General features: G+C 38.5%; 1 non-coding gene across 1 annotated transcript; it reads left to right on the plus strand.

Moving 5' to 3' along the window:
* The first annotated feature begins 8,976 nt into the window (after nucleotides 1-8,976).
* LOC141716521 (small nucleolar RNA R71) lies at nucleotides 8,977-9,083 on the plus strand. The gene has a single exon (XR_012573228.1). It is a non-coding gene; the product is annotated as a small nucleolar RNA R71 (small nucleolar RNA).
* The last annotated feature ends 270 nt before the right edge of the window (nucleotides 9,084-9,353 follow it).

Here is a 9,353-nt window from a genome sequence, read left to right on the forward strand (position 1 = left end):
CGAGGGTTCATGGCATTTTTATATGATTCAAAGATAAACATAAGATACGCTTGATTTAAATATATCAAAATGACTCAGGATAGTTGCATCGATATATATGAACGATTTACAGTGAATACGAAAGACAAGTTGAATCACTTGCCTTGAGAAAGGCTGGTCTGGTCTGACTGGTAGGAGCAACTGGAAGCTTCGCTCAACCTTTATGGCAAGTTTTCCCTCGTCTCGAGATCCTACATAAATAATAATAATCCTCGTTATAATATATTCTCAACAACTTAACCTATTCACATCCCGTAATTAAACACAAATGGCACTTAGGCCTATATGCACTTAATTTGTATTCACCTTCAAAATATACTTGCACACAAAGCCACATATACTCACATATCATATTTTAATACCAAATATTACCATATACACCATAATGCAACACTAGGCTTGGATGATCTCGATTCACAACTTAAGTCATTTGGTCGCTAAACTAGAGAAAGTCTTCAAATTTTGGCTTCCTAACTCGGTGTGCCTTTACTAAACTATCCTAGAACTATTGACCCTCACTTGGGCCTTTTTCTCTACAGACCTTATAATATCTTGCAACTATGGTGGTCAACCTAAATCTCACTCCTAAGTGTTCTAAAACTATCTGATAAGTGAAAGTGCTCACTGGTGCAAATTTCAGAATGACATCTATGGTTTCTTGAGTGCATTAGACACCCTTAAACTATAGTTTTTCCTTCAAAACTTTTACACAAGACTCTCCTGACCTTAGGGCATCTCCCAAACTTGATTTGGCTCAAAGGCCTGGCTTGGGCCTTCTTGGGCCTAAGCTTAAAGTCCATGGTTCCCCTATTTTTCTGGGCAGAAAATGCACTGACTTGAATTAACTTGTGACACATGGTTCTAACTCATACCCTATGAACTACGGTTGGAAAAACTTCTCTGACACTCCCTCTAACTAAGGCCCAACAGGGCCTAATGAGGGCCTACCCATGACATGGTCAAATCTCCCTATTTCTAAGTTGCAACAAAACTGTCCCCTGTTGGACAGATTTTGTTATTCTACTTGTGCACCTAACCAAACGACATGCAAACCTCCAACCAACACCTAAAACCTTTTATATACTCCCAATACTAACTTCTGGTGGCTTGGGCCTCAAAGTACACATAAATGACATGGTCAAAACTCACTCTAAACCTCAGGGTACTAAACTGATTTTCTGCAGAAACTATAACTCTCCTTTCTCCAAGATTTTGACTTGACAAACTCAACCACCAATAACCCAATACCCAAACCAAGACTTAAACATGGTGATCTACTGAACTAATTCCCTTATACTCAAAATAATCTTGGTGGAGATCATCCTTACCTAAGGTGCAATCATGGCAAAACAAAAGAAACCACATTTCACAACTCACAAATCATCAAGTTTTTGAAAATAACAAGTTATGTATTTTTATAAAATATACCTGAATTATTACCATGCATCAAGGAAAACTAATCAATATTAACACCTTATTCTTACTGAAATTAAAGCTTACTAACAAAATCTTTCCAAATGATCAAAATCTTATAACATTCTAAGAGAAATCCACATGCATGCTTGTCTTCGAGTTTTACCAACCAAAGCAACATGTTTTCTAAATATTTTTCACCATGAAATTGACATGCAAGCCTAGCATAAGCTATATCTAGATGATCATTTATCATGCAAAGAGTTTCATCAAATTTTCACTACAAGATTCATGCCATTATCACATAAACATACAAAGATTGAACAAAGCAACAAGAATGATCTCAAGGACCATTCATTCGGCTCCCTTAAGGTCATGGCCGAATGAAATGGAAGGGAAATGGCCATTAAACATCAAGAGTTTCCTTCTCAAGACTTGGCACTTCACCATTCCTTGTAGTCCTCTCAAAAATAACCTTAAATCCAAAGAATCAAGGTTGTACTTTGAGTTTCAACTAAAACCTTGACATGCAAACTTAAAACTTAAACTTTTTACTCAAAACTCCTTGAAATGTATGTGATCATGATATGGGAAGTAGTATTTACTTGTATAGAAGGTGAGAGCTTAATGAGGAATGAAGAAAATGGGGAGGGGATAATTTTCGGGTAAAACCCGAGAGTGAGAGAGAGGAGGGCCGAGAGTGAGAGAGGGAGGAGGGAGGGAGGAGAAAGTGTGGTATGACTGGAGTGAATGATCATGCCATTTGCTTGTTTTAAGGTTTTTGATTTGACAAAATGTGAGTGGGAATGAGAATTGACAAGACTAACCTTCCAATTATACTTGGATCATTTTGCATGCATGGGCAAAGAAGGAATTTGGCTAGTAAAATAAGAGTTAATGGGGTTGGAATTGTCTCTTTAGCCCTTTAAATTGAATAGAAAAGGATTTGCATGCAAGGGAAACCATGTAATTTGCTAATTATGACAACTAAAATTTTTAAAAATTTATTTTTATAAAATAAAATACAAGTTCAAAAATTATAAAATTTATACCATAAAATAACTTGGATTTTTAGAAATTTTATAAAATCACTTTTGAAATTTGTGAACAAAATAACTTTTAAAAAGAAATTTATTCAAGGTTTAAAATATTCCTTATAAATCAAAAATAAAAGAAATAAATAAAGTTTTGCTTTGAAAAATCATATACCACATAACGCAAATTTAAGACGCAGAAATTCTCATTCACACGAGCATACAATAGTTGAATATATTGGCATTCGGTTTTAAAATTGCACCAAATTTACAAATAGTATTACACGAAAATGCCGGTTGTAACATCCTCTCCCCCTTAAGGGATTCTGTCCCCAGAATCTAAGAGAACAGATGAGGATACTTGGAACGCATATCAGACTCTAACTCCCAAGTCGATTCTTCGACCTTAGGGTTTCTCCAAAGTACTTTTACTAACTTTACTGTCTTATTCCTAAGACTCTTCTCTTGCCAGTCGAGTATTTTGACAGGTTGCTCCACAAATGACAGGTTTGCCTGAATTTCTACAGGTTCATATTCTATCGGATGGCTAGCGTCAGGATTATACTTCTTAAGCAACGACACATGGAACACATTATGCACATGCTGATACTGAGGTGGTAAGGCCAACTCGTAGGCCACCTTCCCCACTTGACTCAAAATTTCAAAAGGACCTATATATCTAGGTGTTAACTTCCCTTTCTTGCCAAATCTAGACAACCCTTTTCTAGGTGACACCTTCAACAAAACAGCTTCGCCAATTTGGAATCGAACATCCTTACGCGCTGGATCCGCATACTTCCTCTGTCTATCTTGAGCAGCAAGCAACCTTTTCTGAATTAACTTGACTGTGTCATGCAACTGTTGTACCAATTCTGAGCCGAGAATCCTTCCTTCTCCTACTTCATCCCAACTTGTTGGTGATCTAAATTTTCGCCCGTACAAAGTTTCGTATGGTGGCATGCCAATACTGGAATGATAGCTATTATTGTAAGAGAATTCAATCAACGGCAAGTGGTCGTCCCAACTTCCTGCATAATCGATTGCACAACTGCGCAACATGTCTTCGATTGTTTGAATTATCCTTTCGCTCTGACCATCAGTCTGCGGGTGGTACGTCGTGCTCATATTCAACTTCGTGCCAAGACATTCTTGAAATTGCTTCCAGAATCTTAAGTTAAATCGGGGATCTCTGTCTGAAACTATTGATACGGGTACTCCATGCCTTAGTACGATTTCGCGCACATACAGATGAACCAATTTGTCCAGTGACGACTTCTCGTTAATTGGAAGGAAATGCACTGACCTCGTAAGACGATCAACTATAACCCATATAGCGTCATGCCCGGATTTCGTTCGCGGTAGTCCTACTATAAAATCCATAGCAATATTTTCCCATTTCCATTCTGGAATCTTTAGGGGCTGAATTAATCCGCTTGGTCATTGATGTTCTGCCTTCACCTTCTGACAAGTATAACACTTCGCAACCCATTCTGCCACGTCCCACTTCATATTTGGCAACCAAAAGTTCTGCTTTAAGTCCCGATACATCTTGGTGCTTCCCGGGTGGATTGAAAATTTCGAATTGTGGGCTTCGTGTAGGATCTCATTCTTTAATTCAGGTACATGAGGAATCCAAATTCTGGAATAAACCCTTAGTATCCCTTGCTCATCCCTTTGAGTATTAATCTCCTCTCCAGTCAACTGATTCTTCTCTTTCTCCATTACTTCTTCTTGACATTTCTTTATCTTTTCCACTAGTGTTGGCTGAAAAGTCATTGCACGACAAACTTCTTCAACTTTTCCACAATCACAAAGTTCCAGTTTAAATCTCTTAATTTCTTCAGATAATTCCTTTGGTGTTGTCATCATATTCAGTCTCTCTTTCCTACTTAGAGCATCGGCCACAACATTCGCCTTTCCAGGGTGGTAATTTATCGAGCAGTCATAGTCAAAACTCCTTGAAATATATTTGATCATGATATGGGAAGTAGTATTTACTTGTATAGAAGGTGAGAGCTTAATGAGGAATGAAGAAAATGGGGAGGGGGTGATTCTCGGCTAAAACCCGAGAGTGAGAGAGAGGAGGGCCGAGAGTGAGAGAGGGAGGAGGGAGGGAGGAGAAAATGTGGTGTGAGTTGAGTGAATGATCATGCCATTTGCTTGTTTTATGTTTTTTGATTTGACAAAATGTGAGTGGGAATGAGAATTGACAAGACTAACCTTCCAATTATACTTGGATCATTTTGCATGCAAGGGCAAAGAAGGAATTTGGCTAGTAAAATAAGAGTTAGTGGGGTTGGAATTGTCTCTTTAGCCCTTTAAATTGAATAGAAAAGGATTTGCATGCAAGGGCAACCATGTAATTTGCTAATTATGACAACTAAAATTTATAAAGATTTATTCTTATAAAATAAAATACAAGTTCAAAAATTATAAAATTTATACCATAAAATAACTGGGATTTTTAGAAATTTTATAAAACCACTTTTGAAATTTGTGAACAAAATAACTTTTAAAAAGAAATTTATTCAAGGTTTAAAATATTCCTTATAAATCAAAAATAAAAGAAATAAATAAACTTATGCTTTGAAAAATCATATACCACATAACGCAAATTTAAGACGCAGAAATTCTCATTCACACGAGCATACAATAGTTGAATATATTGGCATTCAGTTTTAAAATTGCACCAAATTTACAAATAGTATTACACGAAAATGCTGGTTGTAATAGTGATCACATTTCAAAATGAATCGATGCGCATCCTTAAATAATATGGACCTGAAGAATCCCTCTTGAAGGATACGAGCTGTTGTCTTCTCTCCACCATAGTGGCCTCCATAAACAGTTGAATGACAGTCTCCCAAGATACCCTCCGTCTCGCTGTATGCAATACATCTCCTGATGATTTGGTCAGCTCCTTACCTAAACAGAAATGGCTCATCCCACATGTACCACTTCACCTCATGAAGAAACTTCTTCTTTTGAGCAAAAGACAAGTCTGGAGGCATAATATTGCTCACAAGGTAGTTCACAATGTCTGCGAACCACGGTTCTTCCTCTTGCACCCCAAATAATTGCTCATCGAGAAAAGACTCATTAATCAATGTCTTATCCTGTGAAGTTGAACTTGGATCTTCCAATCGAGATAGATGATCAATGATTTGATTCTCAGTACCTCTCCTGTTTTTGATCTCCAATTCAAACTCCTGAAGTAAAAGAATCTACGAATCAATCTAGGCTTCGAGTCCTTCTTCGAGACGAGATAGCGAATTGTAGTGTGATCAATGAAAACTGTCACCTTCGTCCCAAGCAAATATGATCGAAACTTCTCAAAATCCGTAGATAATGGCTAAAAGTTCTTTCTCAGTAGTAGAATAATTCAGTTGAGCACCATTAAGGGTCTTACTAGCATAGTAGACCAAATGAAATATGTTGTTCTTTCTCTGTCCAAGAACTGCTCCAACTACATAGTCACTTGCATCGCACATTATTTCAAAAGGTTCATTCTAATCAGGTACAGTTATGACAGGTGTTGTGATTAAACTCTTCTTTAAAATCTCAAAAGTAGCTAGGCACTCGTCATCAAACTTGAAAGGAACATCTTTCTCTAGAAGATTGTACAAGGGTTTAGATATTTTAGAGAAGTCCTTGATGAACCGCCTATAGAAACCCGCATAACCAAGAAAGCTGCGGACTCCCTTAACATAAATTGGTGGAGGTAGGTTTTCAATCACCCCCACCTTGGTTTTATCCACCTTAAGATCTTTACTAGAGTCCTTGTGCCCAAGAATGATGCCTTGTTGCACCATAAAGTGACATTTCTCCTAGTTGAGAACCAGATTGGTCTCAACACACCTTTTAAGAACTGCGCCAAGATTTTGCAAGCACTCGTCGAAAGAATCAAAAAATACAGAGAAATCATCCATAAACACCTCCAAATTCTAACCAATCATGTTAGAGAAAATGTCCATCATACATCTCTGAAATGTGGCAGGTGCACCACACAACCCAAAAAAAACTCTTCTGAAGGTAAAAGTTCCGAACGGACAAGTGAAGGTAGTCTTTTCCTAATCTTCTAGAGCGATACAAATCTGATTATAACCCGAATAGCCATCCAGAAGATAATAGTACTCATGCCCAGCCAACCTGTCAAGCATATGCTCAATGAACGGAAGAGGGATGTGATCTTTCCTTATGGATTTGTTCAGCTTCCTGTAATCCATGCAAACTCTCCACTCTGTGACTGTTCGAGTAGGAATGAGCTCATTCTTCTCATAAGCGACCACAATGATACCTCTTTTCTTCGGAACACACTAAACTGGACTCACCCAAGAATTGTCAGAAATAGGATAGATGATCCCTGCATCTAGCCACTTTAGAATTTCCTTCTTCACAACCTCTTTCATTATCAGATTAAGCCTTCTTTGTTGCTCAACTGTTGGCTTACTTCCTTCCTCTAGCTGAATTTTATGCATGCAATAAGAAGGGCTGATTTCCTTGATATCTGCTATAGTCCATCCAATTGCCGATTTGAACTCTCTCAGAATTCTCAAGAGTTTTTCCCCATCACTAACTGAAAGGTCAAGTGCAATAATAACAAGAAAAGTAGATGCATCACCTAAAAATGCATACCTCAAGTGTTCAGGCAATGGTTTAAGCTCAAGTGTAGGAGCTAACTCAATAGATGGCTTGAGGCGATTTGGAGAATTTTTCAACTCTTCCACTCCAAGAGATTCAAAAGGCATATCCATCCTTCACTTCCAAGGAGAAGCATTCAAATACTGCAACTACTCATCACCTTCATCATCTTCACTATCTGAATTCCCCAACAAGGCATTCTCTAAGGCATCAGACCTTAGCATTTGATCAAGTTCCGAAGTAACCACAGAATCGACCAATTCCACTTTTAAGCACTCCTAATTATCAGTAGGGAATTTCATGGCATTGAACACATTAAAAGTCACATCTTGATCCAATACTCGCATAGTGAGCTCACCCTTATGCACATCAATCAAGGTTCGGCATGTAGCCAAGAATGGTCTTCCCAAGATTATGGGACTATTCTTATCCTCCTCAACATCAAGAATTACAAAATCAGCAGGAAAGATGAGTTTGTCCACCTTGACCAAGACATACTCCACAATGCCTCATGGATATGTAATAGAATGATCGGCCAACTGCAAGGTCATATAAGTAGGCTTTGGATCAGGTAAGTCCGACTTCTTGAAGATAGACAAAGGCATCAAATTGATGCTAGCTCCTAAGTCACATAAGCATTTGTCGAATGACACTTTTCCGATAGGTGCAAGGAATAGTGAAACTTCTAGGATCTTTAAGCTTCGGAGGCAACTTCTGTTGTAGCACAACACTACATTCCTCCGTTAGAGCAACGGTCTCTAAGTCATCGAACTTCACTTTCCGAGAGAGAATTCCTTTCATAAACTTTGCATAGCTAGGCATCTGTTCAAGAGCTTCTGCGAAAGGTTTATTGATATGAAGTTTCTTGAACACCTCCAAAATCTTCACAAATTTCTTATCCAACTTTTGCTTCTGCAGCCTCTTAGGAAAAGGAGGTGGAGGATAGATATGTTTCTCCCCTGTATTACCCACAGGAGGAGTGTGTTCCATAGTTTTCTTCCTTGGTCCCACTTATGCTTTCTTCTGCACTTCTTCTTCAGCCACCGCTTCATCTTCTAAAACTTGTGATTTTTCGGAATTTGCAACCTTCCCAGACCTCAATGTAATTGCCTTAACCTGCTCTTTTGCTTCCTTCTTGCCTGGAACTTCTGTGTCACTAGGAAGAGTACCAGATTGACGATTTAGCAAGGCATTGGCAATCTGTCCAATTTGATTTTCCAAGGTCTTAATAGAAATCGCTTGGCTCTTGCACATGAGCCTCAACTCATCCAATTCAGATTTTTCATTAGATTGTTGTAGTTGGAGTTGTTATCTTAGTGCATATTGCGGTTGTTGAAAACCAGGAGGGTTGTATTGCTTTGATGTATACTGCTGATAAGACTGTTAAACCACATTCTGAGTGTTGCTCCAACTAAAGTTAGGATGATTGTGGTTGTTGGGATGATAGGTGGCTGGAACTGGGTGCTGCGACCTCTGAAAGTTTCTCACGAACTGAGCTGATTCATTAGAAATAGCACACTGCTCTGTCTCATGCGCTCTAACACAAAGCTCACATACACTAGTGATCTAATTAACTCCATAATTAGCCAAAGAAACCACCTTCATCATCAAAGCCTTAAGCTGAGCAGCTATAGCAGTAGCTGCATCTACCTCTAGAATTCTTGCTACCTTTCCTTGAGTTAGTCTCCGAGAAGGGTTCTGGTATTCGTTAACAGCCATCAATTCAATTAAATTATAAGCTTCATCATAGCTCTTAGCCCATAAGGCTCCACCTGATGCTGCATCAAGCATGGGTCTAGAAGTTGCACCCAACCCATTATAAAAGCAGTTAATAATCATCCAGTTAGACATCCCATGATGAGGGCACTTTCTAAGCATCTCCTTATAACGATCCCAAGCTTTACATAAAGATTCTCCTGATTGTTGCGCGAATTGAGTAAGAGCATTCCTGATTGCAGCAGTCTTCGCCATAGGAAAGAACTTAGTAAGAAACTTTTGAGCAAGATCTTCCCATTTAGTGATAGAGCCTGGTGGTAGAGAATGCAACCAACACTTAGCTTTATCCCTTAGAGAGAACGGGAAAAGCCCTTTATAGCATCTTCAGATACATTGTTGAATTTGAAAGTGTCATAGATCTCGATGAAGTCTCTAATATGCATATTGGGATCTTCCGTTGGAGAACCCCCAAACTGAACTGAGTTCTGCACCATCTGAATCGTGCTAGCC

The sequence above is a fragment of the Apium graveolens genome, chromosome 3 (genome assembly GCF_009905375.1).
Source record: "Apium graveolens cultivar Ventura chromosome 3, ASM990537v1, whole genome shotgun sequence".
Taxonomy (NCBI): domain Eukaryota; kingdom Viridiplantae; phylum Streptophyta; class Magnoliopsida; order Apiales; family Apiaceae; genus Apium; species Apium graveolens.